This window comes from Pezoporus wallicus, unplaced genomic scaffold, assembly GCF_028554395.1.
Source record: "Pezoporus wallicus isolate ANWC-B61680 ecotype Strahan unplaced genomic scaffold, APGP_CSIRO_Pwel_v1 contig_8542, whole genome shotgun sequence".
Lineage (NCBI taxonomy): Eukaryota > Metazoa > Chordata > Aves > Psittaciformes > Psittacidae > Pezoporus > Pezoporus wallicus.
In genome coordinates, this window is record NW_026640148.1 from 384544 (window position 1) to 400712 (window position 16169).

A 16169-nucleotide genomic window follows, 5' to 3' on the forward strand; every position below is an offset into this window, starting at 1 on the left:
GCTGCTGGTACAATAGAAAATTGGAACACTGAAATGAAACATAAAACTGAGGTGTAACCTATGTGAAGACAATGAAAGATGTGCTCTGGACACCCAACAAAACCCCAGTGTAATTGTGTTAACCATGTAGCAACCTCTGAAACAGAGCATTTCTGAACTTCTCTCTGTGATGTAGCGTTTCTTTAGAATCATTTGGCCATCTAGGAAACATGTCAGCCTGGCTTTCAGCATACTGAAGTTTAAAACCAATGTAAATGTAAACACTTGCTGATACCAACACTTCATTCACTTCACACAAGAAGAAATGATGCATTTTTGTATCAGGATTACATTGCAACCAAGATGATTTTTGTACTGTCTCTGCAATTCTTCACCAAAACCACCTCCTGATGAAGCACAATGTGTAACTCACAGGCTTTGTATGTCCATGGAATCTTCTCTCAACAGCAGACTTACAAATCCCAGACTGGTTTGTGTTGGAAGGGAGCTTAAAGCTCATCCAGTCCCAACCCCTGCCATGGGCAGGGACACCTTCCAATAGAGCAGGTTCCTTCAAGCCCCATCCAACCTGGCCTTGAACACTGCCAGGGATGGGATAAATGTTCCTACAAAACAAGCTCTACTGTAACCTGCTTTAAATCTAACTGCCAGGTACTACAGAGGGAATGCTTTGGGAGGTGGCACCAGGTTTTTGAAGGAGCTACCCAGTACTACGGATCTCATGGAAAACCAGAACTATTTCACAGAACCAATCAGTGACTATACCTCACATCCTCTTAGGAGAAAGGAAACATCTCACCAGCATAACATAGGGGCACCACCATCCAGTCAGAACACAGGGCAAGCCTCAAGTGGTGCATCACAGCATGAATTCTATTATCAGATCACTTGGTACAGCCGCTCAGATGGACTGATCACAAACATGCAACTTCTGTAGCCAGGTCTACTCTATTGCCTGGTAACAGAAATCACCCTCCATAAAAAGCAACCACTTGATATATCTGCATTTGTATACACAGATCCATCAATATTCAAAACCATACACTATAAATTCAAAGATTCAGTGTTCTGAGAGCTAACCATTAAAAGAAGAATAAATGTTAGCAATAAAAATCCCAACAGAACAAACTCTGAGAGCCCAGCTTAAAGATCTACAAGGGATCTCAAACACATAGTAAACGTCCTCACTGATGGATGCCACAGAGGCGAAAACCTCTACGTTACCCACACAGCACATCATTTACAAACCATCTCTTTCTGCCTGGATACAAAGAAGTAAAGCAGAGCATTTCACATAGTACTTGTAAAATTCAAAGTTGAAAGCCAAGGAAAACAACCAAGATCAGAGCTGCTCAACAAAACTCTTATCTCCATTCACACAGTGTCTTTTTATTCTTATAACTTGTCGATGAACCAGTAAATGAGACTCTTAACTGTCAGTACTGATAGATATCATGGCTTTGGGTGCACAAAGATAAATTAAACAGTATGGGCTTGAATCACGTCAACACCACAGGCAACTGCTGTGGGTTTTGCCACCCAAAGCGTTGGTAAGGGATTAGGGTGTTTGCTGTCGATTCGTACTCTGGTGCCCTAAGCCCTAAAGAATGCAGTAAGTCCTGGTAATTTTTGTTGGCTCATGTCCCTCACACGTGGGCTGTGTGTGACCAAGAGTAGCTTCTCATGAGGAACACAGCAGTAGAGTTGAGTGTGCTCTGCCAAAAAGCCCCTGGGAAGCAGGGTTTGTTGGCACATCCCTACCTTCAAGCAAGCAGCCAGCGGGGGTCCATCTCTGAGCTACCTCCAGGCAAAACTGGCACAGGTCTCTTCAAACACAGAACCTGAAAGTGAAATTACAGAGGATAGGACTGGTAAAGAGGGAAAGGCAGGAGAAATAACGCACCAAAGAATATGCACAGACAGAATGGGAATATTGCTCTGTTACAAATAGCATTTACATATATAGAACACACGCAGGGTCCTATTTCTCCTGGCATTCAGCCCTGGGTGGTGAAACGGGATGCTCTGGGTTACAGTGGTCCATCCTTTTTCCAGCTGGTCAGATACGAGCTGAAGGCCCCCCCTAGCACCACACAGTGTTGGCAACAAGGACTTGCAAGATGAGTCGATGCCTTCACAGAGGTGCTGAAGGTGGAATTTAGCTTCTGAAATTCCTGCTGCTTTCCCATCTCATTCTTATTGTCTCCTAGGTCACAGCAGAAAAGGAAACACAACTAACCAGGTCTCAAACTACCTCTTGTGGTCCATCACATGAAAAACTTATATTCTGGAGCTGAAGTAAGATAATATTTGAGAAAAGGAAAAGAAAACATGCATCCAAGAGAAAAAAATGTGGCATAAAGCACATAGAACAGCTAAAGAAAAAGCAGTGACAAAAAACAAGCTCTGCAGTCAAGGAAAGGGTGAAATCTTGGCCCCACTGAAGTCCGTGGGCTGTTTGCCAGAAAGCTGTAGATGGCTTTGTTTTACTCAGGATTTTTAATTAGTGATTAAATGATTCAATGGCAACTCAGCTGGTTTAAGAAGGAAAAACCCCATAGAACAGCTCCAGTGTGCCTCTCCCTGCCCTGCCTCCCCCTTGGGAGGTACGGGTCATACACAGCTTTCTTATGGGAAGCTTGACAGGTATTTCATTGAACCTGGGTTGAAATCTGCAGCTTCCCAGGCCCTGCCTCCTTCCCCAGTTTGGGATGAAGAGAGGAAACACCTGCTAATGACACCAGAGACAGGGCAAACAGCAGAAGCCATGTGTCAGCAGAAAGCACGCAGCCTCTGCAGCGCAAACACAGCCTGTCTGATGGTGGATGGAGTACGTGAAGAAATAGGAAGCTGCTTCCATTTAACTGAGGTATATTTGAATGGATTTGAATGATTCTGGAGTGACATACCCCAAATAAATAAGGCATCTCACCACCTGAAGGTGTAACTCACTATGTTAAAAGCCCCACCGCCCAAATGAGCTATTCACACCGCACACTTCTCTTATTGCACTTGATTTTCCTGCTTTTTCCCCTCTCCAAAGTGCATCGGTTTCTATGGAAACAGCACACATCACGGGGATGGACAGAACTTGGTGACATCCCCAAGCACAGGCAGAAAACACAGTTTAAATATTAACTTTGCCATCTCTGACATAAGCTGAGGAAGGCAACGAGTGTTTCCACCGCACACACGTGTGTACATGTGTCAGTGTGTGTGTGTGCACGTGTCAGCGTGTGTGTGCACACTCTTCCTCTCACCACGCCTGTTACACACATGCAATGCCACAGCTCCCTGGGCCAGCACGCAGCAGAAGGCTCAGCAGAATCCATTCCATCCTCTTCTGCTTTAATATAGCTGAAAATTGCTTTGACAGCTGAATAGCTTCTTTGTTTATAGCTCCTTCTTAGCTGACTCTGCTGCATTATGTAGCTTTGTAAAGAGATTACTTTGTCAAGAACTGAACATATATGGTCTGAGCATGAACAATTCAGCCTGATGAACTGCATTCATTTTATATGACGTACGGGGCTGCAATCCTGCTGCCTTTAATATGTCTGCTTTTCTCTCTGGGTTTCAGTTCCTGATCTTTCTTGGGGTCTTTGGGATTATTTTCTTTCCCTGCATCTTTCCAGGAAGGGTAATTTTCAGTAAGTCAAATCTCAATATGTTGTATCATGCCCTAAATGTTGTACTGAACCCAGGTTTTGGCTGCGTATAACAGGGGATCATCATTATCTAGTGAGCTAATTATCCACCTGCAAATATCCCATTCCTGCCTGAAACTGCCATAGTTTTGTTAGTGTTTGAATCAGTATTTCAACGCAGCAGTGATCCAGCAATGGCTTAGGAAATGGACCCTGCTATAGGGGACACCATATGGAACATGTACAGCTTCTTCCCCTGTTCCTTCACCCGAGTCCTAAAAGCAACCCTAAGCGGGCAGATCTCCCTTTACATGACTTCAGTACAGCTGTACATGAGCCAGCTCCTTGTCTTTACAAAGCCAGATCAAACCATGAGAGCAAACCCACCATGCACAGCCTTGCTGGCACTACCAGGGACTTGCACTGTGCATTGAATAAACTCTGCCGGCCATCACCTTGGATGGTGCTGCAGTTGACTGCACCAGTGGTCTCTTACCACTGGTGAACTTTCTACTTCTAGCCATGGCTTGCTTTGAAATTACCTTATTCCAGGTTCACTTTGTGCCCAGAGGCACAACACAAACTCAGGGCATTTTTCCCTAGTTTCTCCTGGCTTCTTCCTCAATCCCTTCCACGGTTTTTTAACCAAACACCATTAATTCTGATGGGCAGATGATACGGTCCAGTCTAAAGATGACTAAGCACATTAATTGCCCTAACAGCAAAATTCCTATTGACTTTATAGCAGGTGTTACATTGATCTGAGGCTGAGAGCTTTATTTAGAGACATCACTGAAGGTTTTCCTTGTGTGGGACATGGAGCTGGGCCTGGAAGCATCTTGCATTTCAACAGTTTTTGCTCAGCCCGTGCACTGGCAGAACTCCAGTTCACACTACGCCCTCCATATTGCACTTGGTGGCATTTCACCACTTCTGAAAATACCAACCTTTGCTAAAAACAGAGAGGAGGTTTGATAGACAAATCCCTCCTTATCTCTTAGTCATAAACCACCATGCACTTCAGATGATTTAAAGAGCTTCATACACAGTTACCTTAAAAAATATACAAGAAAAAGGCTTAGTTGCAAATCACTGTTTGAAAACAGAAGATGCAGAGATTCCTCACAACCTTGTTTGCTCCCACTCGTACTCTTAATGTGCACATATTTCCCAAGAGTTGGCACAATATGTGCTAATTTGTTGAATACATATAGATCTTAAATTCACCATCTGCAGTGAAGTTGTTTGCAGTAGAAACCAGTGTCTTGACCAATGAATTCCTTGTCTTCCAACCCTTCAGCAGATGATGGACAGCTGTCTATTGCTGGGAAAAAAACTACACTGACCATGCAACGTTCATAGGATGGTTTGGGTCGGAAGGGACCTTAAAGCTCATCCAGCTCCAACCCCTGCCATGGGCAGGGACCCCTTCCACTAGAGCAGCTTGCTCCAAGCCCCTGTGTCCAACCTGGCCTTGAACACTGCCAGGGATGGAACATATTAGGCACCACGTTGATACAACTGACGAAAGGCTGCACAGGAGATATGGAAACAATCGTTCTTGTTGTACTGGGACTTCTCAGATGTAGCAAGAAGTCATGGGATGCTCAGAGAGTCAGTAAATTTCCACAGCCGGTTTCTGTGCTTCACCCCCCCTTGTGGCAAACCTGCCTGAACCACCAGACATGTCTCAATCGGTCTGGAACCTGCTCTGCCGCAGGAGCCCCTGGAAAATCCCAGGCCAGCAGACACCAGCTGGATGGGGCTCTGGTTGGTGCCAACAGAGGCGGCAGTGATTTGCACCCTCACCCATTGGGTGCGTTGGTGGGAAAGGGCTGAAGTCAATTGGATGAAATACACCAAAGGCATTGTGCAAAAGAGAACACGAGGGATTAAAAAGAACTGTTGTGGTTTGCAGAGGAGATGTAAATGGTTTCCAAGATCAGACAGCCTCACTACAGACAAAATGAGAAGTAGAGAGGGGAAGGAAGATGTGTCATCACGTTGCAGCATGCTCTTTCCGGAGTCAATAACGCAGATTTGCATGTGCTAAGCGTGCCTCGCGCTTTCCTTCAAGGAGAGCTCTGTATTGTTAATAGCCAGATGGTTGATTTCCATGTTCACATATCTTCTCATTTCAGTGCTGCTGGCACCTACAAATCTGAATTTAAGTCTCCAAAACCATCTAAAATCTCTGCCTCTGACTAGTCTTAGCTGTTCCCTGCCAGTGTATGAACACGACTATCCTTCTATAAGGATAAAAACAAGCTAAATATATCCCAAGAGGGATATATGGGTCACTGAGTGCCAGCCTACAATGCCATAAGAAATCCGAGTCTCGTGCTACTTCTGACTGGCTCAACCAAGGCTGACCTGCACCAAGCTCCTCACATACACAAGAATATACTTCACCAGAAAGGAGATCTTGTGTGTTCTGCTTGGCAGAAAGATGACTGATAATACAAGGGCTGATGCTCTTATCAGATGGGTACTTCCCTTGTTCAGAGAGCTTGCAGCCTGCCATGTTGGGAAAGTGACCACGGTTGGAGCAGAACCACAGGCCCAGCTCTCAGTGCCCGTGTAGTGGCAGATGTAAAGGTGCTGGATGTGCATGTGATTGGGATTAGCAGGCCAGACCACTATGCATCAAAGCATTTAAGACTGCATCTGCAGGGCTGAATAACTCAAGGAAGTCCAAAGTTATTGCAAATGGATCTTTACTGTCAATGACAAGTTTTTCATAAGGATTGGCAAGCTTTCATTGTGTCTGAGCCAAATAGTTTCTGAAAGAAACTTTGGAAATCCTAAACCAGGCAGAATTACCCTAAAGAAGCTCCGGTGTGGTTTTCTCTGATGAGAACGGATGGGTGCAAGCACTTCCTCATTCTCTCACCTCAGAGACAGGCAGCATGATTTTGGACAACCACAACAGCCTGGCTCACCCAAGGGGGTTGTTTCAAGTTCTCCCTCAGCAGGGCAAAAGCCCACCCCAAAAAAAGCAAGGGGGAATGAATCCTTGACAGCCGCTGCCCTCACTTGAATGCTACGAGGCTTTTCGAGTCCTGTTCTGTAAACAGGAATTGCCTTTGGACCCTTAGAGCCCACTCACTATATCATTCTGGAATGGCGTTAATCCCTCTGTCATGGAGGTCAAAGCAAGTTTTCTATTCCAAGCTCAGTGAAACACATCTCCTTCCCAGGCACTCACTTGCAGGGAACAAAATCCAGTCAGCTGAAATGGTCCGTCTGTAACAGGATGCCAGAGCAGGGACTTGGGGCAACGTAAGTGAAGCATTTTGGAGCTGTGAGACCTCCAGACTGGAGGCCGAGCCCTTCATGAGGCAATGCTGGTTCAGTGCCAGGCAAGGAAGCAGGAGAGTTTTCTCATTGTTTCCTTACCAAGGACAATGGTCTATTCACAGATAATACTATGAGGGTGCTGAGGCGCTGGCACAGGGTGCCCAGAGAAGCTGTGGCTGCCCCATCCCTGGCAGTGTTCAAGGCCAGGATGGACACAGGGGCTTGGAGCAAGCTGCTCTAGTGGAAGGGGTCCCTGCCCGTGGCAGGGGTTGGAGCTGGATGAGCTTTAAGATCCCTTCCAACCGAAACCAGTCTGGGATTCTATGAACACCAGTTGGAGCAGCCACAGCCTCACTTCTTACCCAAGGTCCAGCTTGGCCTTGCCACAACGCTCTCTATCAGCAACCACGCACTTTGCCTGCCCTTGCCATGCTTTCATCTTCCCTAGCACATTCACAACAGTCCTTCCCCATCCATTCAATAGCACTGAGGACAGCTAGAGCCTGGGTAAGACTGGGGCTTGTGGTTACATGTGACAACATCCCAACCTTGGAGTCCCGCTGGCTGGAGCAATGACTGACATGTGCTACAGCACAAACACTGATACCCAGGGCGTGGTAAGCTGGGGGTTAGCTGAGGACCCTCCACTTCTCTTTCACACATTTCTGTGCACATTGGCTTTGCTGATAAACTTATCAGGAGTGGAGTGAAACATCCGTTTCGTTTGTACTGTTTATACAGAGCCTGTTTCTCCAGTTGGCAAGTCGGGATTGAGTGAACAGGGTGTCCCTGCATTTTCTTCCATCCCCCATAAATATTGCTGTTAGTGGCGTGTGCTACGTGGCAGAAGATGGGGGGGAGATGCTGTGCCAGGGGCCAGACCTTCACCATCCCATCCTGGAGGTCTTCTACCCTAAACATCATTCCCAGCCCCTAGAGATGAGGAAAGGCTGTGGCACAGTACGTGGATGCCGATTACATCTCCAAACAGGAGGAACACACAATCGGTGGGATCCGCCTGCTTTCTAGCCCCTTTGTGCTCAGGGGCAGAAACACAAATAAGCCTCAATGTCTTTTTCCTGCTTATATGAACTGAGATCCGTTTTTCAATAGCAGGGCCTGGCAGATAAGTATTCCCTTTTCTTGCTATTTGTTTTTTGGGAGGAAAAGCCTTTCACCAGCTCCTATCACACTCCCCTCCAGCCCTCAGGAGGTGCAATGGGGCAGCAGGTAGAGCTGGGATCCAGGGATGCTCCTACCCCATACCATGCCAGCCCTTCACAGCCTATGCACAGGCAGCTCAGGGCACAGCCGCCTGCTATGGGGTCTGGGCTTTTGCAAGTAGATGATCCCCAGGACCCTCCAGCATAGGATCTGGTTGAAGCTCCAAGTGTAGGACAGATGATGGTGTCCCAGGGTGTTCTCAGCTCACCTCCCCTCTCTTGCACTGTCTCAGAACAGGACCATGCACTTCATGAGTGAGTTTTCCTCCTGAACAAATTACATCACGCCAGCATTGCGAATAGCTGGTGTTGTTTCAGAAGGACCACAGAGACAGGAGCAGGTTGGAATGGCAACAATCCTCCCAACAAGCCCAGGCACTGCTGGCAGCCGCCGCACCCACCCTTCACCCGCTCGCAGCATGTAACGTCCTGCACCGCGCCAGCATCCCCGAGCCCAACCAAAGCAATGCACTCAGGCCACCAACAACTGCCTTTCCCCTGCTCAGACTCACCAAGAGGGGTTATTTAAACCACTGCTCTGTCTGAGAAGCACCAAGTGACAAATCCAGCTCTGTGCAGAGCCAACAGAGGTGCCCTGCAGACAGTAACATGGGATGAGGACTCAGCATTTGAACTTTAGTGTCTTATTGCACTTGGAGAGCTCCCTGAGTAGTTTCTAGGTTACTTCCTAGGTTACCCAGAGCAATCTCTGAGTAAAGTAGGTCAAAGCTCTTACCTTGTCTAAACCTCAGTTTGTCAATATATAAAGTGAAGGCAATGGGACCAGTTGTCCTCTGCTTGTTCTGCATAGAGTTCAACCATATGGAAAGGCCACACAACACCCCTCTCCTTCATTAGAGCTAGGAAGGCCTTTGAAATGCCCAAATTCAGGACAGCAGAGAAGCACTGAACGTTGCTGAAGGCAGCTCAAGAGTGTGAAATGTGGACAGCTAAAGTAGGAACATCTTTACAGATCACGCTATCTGCAATCTCAGGAAGCACTATAGGAACAAAGAGATTCCACCACCTGCTGCGCTGCATCCCAGATCCAGCTTTTCCCTCCTGCTATACTACAGTACATCCCAGCCTTGTGGGTTGCTACTCTACACACACTGTTCCTTCACCTACACCAACATTCTCCATCACAAGCTGAGCATTTAAGCCCACTGTAATGTTGGGGAAGCTGCAACGTGTACAGAGGGACCAGTTTCAGTGTATGTTACACTGCATCAGAACTCTCATACCATCTACAGATTCCCATCCTTTCTCATATACCAAGATCCAGCAAGCTTGAGTGACTCCTTACCCCTACAATGTTTCTGAATTTGGGGGTAATTTGGTCATCAGGACTTTAAAAAAGCATCCACAATCATTTCAGGAACAGAGATCATCAAGAATTGTAACTTAGCAAGACCACTGCAGGGAGACAGAGGAGGAAAGCTGTTTCCACAGCAGTATTGCCATGAGTGTTCTTTCCTATAGCATCCTTTGGCTGCCTTCCACTATATAAACACCTTTTCCCTTGCTCCTCCTCCTTAGCTGTCCCACCTAGGAGCTATAAATCTTCTGATTCATGGCCCTGCATGGGCTGCCTCATTTTTATGGTATCGTCAAGTCATTACTATGACTTGCATAGCCAGGCTTGGAACATGGGTTCAAGAGAGCAAGTCCTTTGAACTGCATTCCCCGAGTCCACTTTCCATCCCATTATCAGATTGGTACAGAATAAAGGCCAAGTGGAAATTCCCAGTATGAAATGCACTCCCACAGCTGACGTTCACATAATGGCTACGCTCAGAAAGGGTTTGGTGAGAGATCGCATCACCTCCTGGACTATGTGACATTGAGTTTAATCTAGTTGGAATTTCAGTATCTCGGGGTCAAAGTCTCATTTTTCATCTTGAAGGACTCATATTAATGATACAGCATTAGCCAGAGTCAGAACTAGTTCTGCTTAGGCAGCTACCTTGGATAGGAAATCATTCAACCAGTGGTTCTGAGAAATGAACTGCCTCCAGGCCTTGAAAGGAGGACCATTTGGTTCTTTGCCTATCTACAGCAATTATACAGCCAAGGGTTGGGGATTCAAGACAGCAGAGTTATTTGAAGACATAAGGAAGGTCCCTGTTGAGTTAAAAACCACCACAAAACCCCAAAAGCTAATTTTTGACAGTTTAAAAGCTTCTTTACTTGCTACAGTAGAATGAAAGTGTCAGTGGTGGCTGCAGTCACCCGATGGTGATGACTTTCAGCCACACCAGGTCCTGTAATGCACGTCCTATGCTGCATTGAGCAGAGCCTGCATTTACAGGCACTCTGGAGCACCCCTGCACACACAGTCCCCAGAGATCTGCAAACTGCTCATATAAACTATTGCTTTAAGTTACATTTAGCTCAAGCAATCAGAGGCTCATCAGTTGACCTCTGGCTCTGATTCCTGATAACTACAAGCATCTGACATAAAGAAAGCCCTTAGAGGAGGCACAGGGAAAGAAATAACTGCTCTAATTAAGCTATGCAAAATACCTTAGAGAAGAGTGCTCCACTTCGAGGGTACCCTGACTTCTCCCACCCCTTACAAGTAGCATCAGAAAGATTTCCAGAGTTCAATTGTTAAATTGAGACATAGAGGAAAAGGAACCAGGAGAATTCAAAAATCAATTACTTCCCTTCAGCTAACCCATATCAGCTTGGAAGCCTTAGTAAATATTCTTAGCCACTAATGTGTCTTTATTTTGGTCGTACAGGAGGTAAATCATCCCCAAATGTGATAGAAAACCAAGTCGGCCTGGCACATTTATGATGAATTCTTCACTCACGGTGCAAATGTAAATGCAATAGTTCTATTGCCATATCCTGCTTAGCACCTAAATACCATTTTCCTAATTTATTTCCTTCATTTGAACCTAAGGGCAGAGGAATGCTTTGAGTTTTACATACGATGTGTTTCTTTCTGAGAAGAAATGCAGCCCATTTAACACTACACCAAGCATCTTTCACATCCAAACCCCTCTTCTGCAGTATCCTCACAGGAAACATATTGGTTTATCCATCTTAAAAACATGGTTAAACTGAGGCTTGGAAAAAAGAAAGTGACTCACCAAGGTCAAAATGCATGTTAGGTACAGAGCTGCGGGGAGAAATCCTGACTCAGATTCCCAGCCTTCTGCTCTACTGCTTCCTTTCCTTGCCTACATTTAGGAACCGATTATCTGAATGCCTCATTCAAACAAAAGGTGTTGAATGGAGACAACTTTGCTTCTTAAGGTGGAAGCCTTCCATAAGAATTTCTAGTTGTTCTTCAAATGAAGATGTACAAGTTATTACCTGCTATGGGTAATTACACTAGTAGACAAAATCCAAGCCTCCTGTATCGTATACAGCTCTCCTATATAATTCACACTATTATTTGCTACCTGGCATCTGTGTCTGCATCCAGATTCATCATATTCTGAAGCACCCCTTTTTATAGCTATAAGGATGAGCTCAGAGCACAACTCAGGCTCTGAATATTTGGAGTCCACTTCATGCTCATCAAACTGGGAAAGCCTTCCTGTACTTCTCCATGTTGCTGAAGAGTAAATTAATGGACTGCAATTAATACAGGAGGATCACAGCTAATACAACTCCTTGTTTTTATTCAGTGTCTGGAAGAGGCCATGAATACTTGGATTGAGTCACATTTCTCGGTTTTTCCTGTTAGTAGGAACACAGAGAACTGGACATGTAATCTCCTAATGCTCTGCTTTGTGCCTCCAGCTACACTTAATCCACAGATCAAGACAACAGTTTGTTGCTACTACTAGCTGAAATAATTACAGTGGAAGTGACTGATGAACCTGAGAAGAATCAGAACAAAGACAGCCTACAGTTAGAGCATTTTCTCCCTCTGACCTCCTAACCAGAGAAATCTAGATTCCATTGAATGGGAGAAAGATGACCAGGAAGAGCAACAGCATCCCTTTGATGGCAAAGCCAAGCAAGAAAACTAACCCTTCCATTGCAAGGCTTTCACTGGACCAAATCCTAAACAAGCACTCAGTTTGGTTATGCTTGAGACTGGCTTTTGAAACACTCATCTAGGCCCCCACTGGTTCTGGAGGCTGCATGCTGTGTCCTTGTGCCTTTGCATGCAGTCTGGCTTGGGGAGGCCTCTGCGCTCTGAGTCATGCTGCTCTGCATTTCATGGGCCATAATAAACTATTGGCAGGTTTAACATGATAAGGAGCAAGACAGAATATATTTCTGTCATTTCACTTACATAAAGAGCAATGAGTCTGGTCTCCCTGTCTCAGTCTTGTGCTATTAATAAAGTGCATGTGAGGAATACACAGATTTACAGCACGTGTGGAACCTGACAGCATAACTAGTCTCTAGCTAGAATACTTTCCATGCCGTGTGTCTCCATATAGCCCTTCTTTCTGGGACACGTGACCCAGAAATGTGTCATTGGGACACACAGAGCCACTGGACTGACGAAAGGAATTCAAGGGAAACAGAAGTAACAATGCTGCTTCTTCCAGTCTCTCCATGAAAAAGTTAGAGAGACATGGAAAAGATACCATCATCCCACGCGGGCCCTGGTTTTACCTTTCATACAAAAGGCTTTTATGTAAAGCCCTATTTTCCCCGGAGATTATTAAGAAAAAGGAACTAAGACTCCACAGCCATCAGTTTTTAGAAGCAAATAATCATTCCCATGCAATGGCTGAAAGGCAGACTTGTACCTAAAGCCTCGCAACCGGCATCATGGACATTTATCATTGTCCAGCCACAATGTTATAAATAAAACTAAGCCGAGCCCGCAAAGAGAACACACACACTGGATTGTAGCATTCTTCCACAACTCATAACCGAGGCTGCGGTCAGCAACATGGGGTGAGAAAGACATTTGGTTCTAAGTCATGACTTTAATCAGACAATTACTGGCATCTTGTGGAAACCTTCCAAATTAAATGGATGTCCAAATTAGAGACATTCAGACTAAAGATGAAACATCACAAAGAAGCTCTTTTGTCTCGAATAAATAGAACCAAAACAGTCAAATGCTCAGGAAGATAACTGATACAACATTGTTCCCTTGGGCATCTTTGTTAGTGATTTACCCAGTGTGTTTTAAATGCCTAAAACAATGAAACTAGTGGACAAGCTATTCTAGTCCTCTGGGCATGAACTGTCCCTCCTAATCTCTGCTCAGCAGGTCTCCCCACAGCCACATCCTTCTGCTGCCCTGCTTCTTCCCTTCAGCCTCCCGCCGGTGATTCACTGCAATCAGTGCAGCCCTCAGGATTTCCACCTCCCAGACCAGAGCATCCCCTGCTCCCGCTGCCCTGACCTCCACCGGGCCTATTCCCAACTCCTGTTTATGACTGTCACTCATGGTGCCAAATCTAAACTTGGATTGTCAGCACTTGGGGGTAAAGCTCCCATTGTGCATGGCGCGAAGCTCCCGTCTCACTGCCCCTGCACGCTGTAGGTGAGGATGAGCATCTGAACTGCCCAAAGGGATGATGGAAAGAAAGAACCACAGCCCTCAGGCTGGATTTGGTTTGAAATCAAGGGTAAAACTGCCACTGGCATCAAGAGTGCTGGATCAGGCAGGAAGGGGCTGATCCTGAAGGCCCTAAGTGCCTCTTGAAGGTTCTGCATCTTCTCTATGGCGAGAGATTTCATCTTCCACTTTAAAGTCCTAAAGCAAACAACCCATTTTAATGAGAGCCATGAAACTCCTCCAGCAACACCTGTTAGAAAGTTACCTGGCATGAAAGACACACAGCATGAGAGAACCCCGAGATGTAGGGGCCACCACAGGGTATTTTATCTTTCTCACTGTATTTTCCCCAGAAAGAATAAAGGAGACAGAAAGTACAAAGTGAGATTATGTCACAGCAGAGGAAGCTCTCTGCTTATGGGAAGATGAACCTTTTCCACTGAAATCAAGTCATCTTCAAAAGATGACCGTTTTCTGCACTGCTGTGCACTCTGCAGAGTTGTGTATAATCTCTCCACTTCCTATTCAAGGCCAGTATTACCCTTGTATTTTATGTAAAATACTTATATATTACATCATATATATATAAAATATATATTATATTAAATTATATATAACATTATATATAAACATATATAACATCAGCTCAGCTGATCTTAAATCCTCTACAAATCCCATTACTAATTAGAATAAGGAAGAACATCAATGTAAGTGGCAGGGTTTTCATTACATCAGACTGACAACAGATACTTCAACATAGAAAACAGTCAAATCATGTCTTGGATATAGTGTTCCATTATCTGTGAATGGATTATCTGGGCCATGGAGGACTGACCCCATGTTTTCTCATACAGTTTTGGCTGTGTCACAGCCAGGACAGAGTCACACCTGCTGACAGTTCCCTGGTGCCTGAGGTTATCCCTGTGCTCTGAGGAGATGCTCTTACTGCATTTTAAGAGATGAACACAGAGCATAGTCGCTGTCTCCCTGGCACATGTTTTGTATTAGCTGTGGGCAATCTCCCCCTCCCTCTCCCTGCCCTTCTTCATGATGTGGGTATCTGGCTGCAGACCTCTGAAGGAGCAGTTTTGGTAGTACCACAGGGGTGGAATTATGAAAGGAGCTCGGTCCTATTAATACCTTCATTATAAGAACAGAAAGGCTGCATAACACAAAGCTTCTGCCTTCCAGACCCCTGTGTTTCAGATCTCATCCTGCATCCAGCTGGCAATGCTGACACGTCTACACAGGCCAGGCTCCCTCCTGCACAGAGTTCATCAGCCCAGGGTTTGTCTGGACTTCAAACAGATTCTGGTGAGGTTTGATCATGCATAAATCAAAGCAGCAGCCTGCAGAAAAGCAGGGTATGGGCAGCAGTGACCTCCAGTTCTCTTTGCAAACATCTCCTTGCTCTATTTGTATGTCTGTTGATGAGCAACAGCGGGGCTCCAGGGTGCTGAGGCACTCTGGGGGCTCTATAGCAGCAGGAACTCCTCGCTCAGTGGGGAGGAGCTGGGAGCCTCGGGCTAAAAGAACTGGCTGGTCACTATCCAGACCACAAGGATTTCAAAACATATGGTACCCATGGGCTGGATCTACCCACTTGCAGCACATTGCCTTCTCCCTGTGCTGTCTATTCCCTTCCAAAAATCCCACAACTGCTTTTAGTGCAACTTAGCTCAGCTCAGTCAGACCATATCTGATACAACCATTCCATTCACAGTTTCCAAACACCCCTTTAACTATAGCCCACATAGCGGAGACAGACACCCTACTAAGCTGCACAAACACCTTCTCCACACTGCATTCACTGGTATCCAGAGAGAAAGAGCACACACACCTCAGGATGCAGCATCTGACTTGGAGATACCTAAGAAAAGCCAGGCAAGGCAGCAGAAACATCCCAGACCTGAGGGATTAACCTGTTTCATTGGAGCTGAACAAGCACCTCAGCCAATGCGGGCACGATTAAGCACAACAACAAACGCCTGTTTTATATTATTTATATATATAAACATAGAGCACATTATTTCAGGGTATTTCTTCTTACCAATACTATCCTTTACGGAAGATTGAAGAAGCGAGGCTCGTAGTCATTTGTGAATAGCAGGAGGTGAAGAGCTGGGAGGAAATGCACACCTAAGAGTCACCAGATAGCAGCAGACCCTTCCTTTCCTATTTTCTACTTGTCTGATAAACTTGTTCCATCCATTACACTCTTATTGAACTGAGATTTGCTTATTTACTTGGCTATTAGCACTCAGCGACACAAGGGGTTGTGCTTTTCTTCCTACTGGATGGAATTGCTATGAGCTTCCAAAGCAAAGTGTCCACCCCCCCCCCCCCCCCCATATCAGCTCCCACACATTCAGTTTGGGACTGTGACTTCTCCGAAGTATCTAGTGATATAAATTCCTGGAATAAAGGGGGCAGGAGCCTTAGGCCACACATACGTGAGCATGGCTCCACAGAGATAATACACCTCAGCTCCAGGAGGCTGGTAATGGC

At 45.7% G+C, this 16169-nt stretch overlaps 1 protein-coding gene across 7 annotated transcripts in view; it reads right to left on the reverse strand.

The window, feature by feature from the left end:
* Positions 1-15963, reverse strand: part of SLC6A6 (solute carrier family 6 member 6) — a 110124-nt gene extending 94161 nt beyond the window's left edge. For 5 of the 7 annotated variants that reach the window (XM_057417690.1, XM_057417687.1, XM_057417689.1 and 2 more), the window contains exons 1-2: positions 15712-15963; positions 1762-1841 (exon numbers count right to left, since the gene is read on the reverse strand). The gene's annotated coding sequence lies outside the window, so the exon portion shown is untranslated. The remainder of the gene's footprint in view (positions 1-1761; positions 1842-15711) is intronic. The other 2 variants (XM_057417691.1, XM_057417682.1) reach the window with 1 other exon arrangement.
* Positions 15964-16169: the final 206 nt, after the last annotated feature.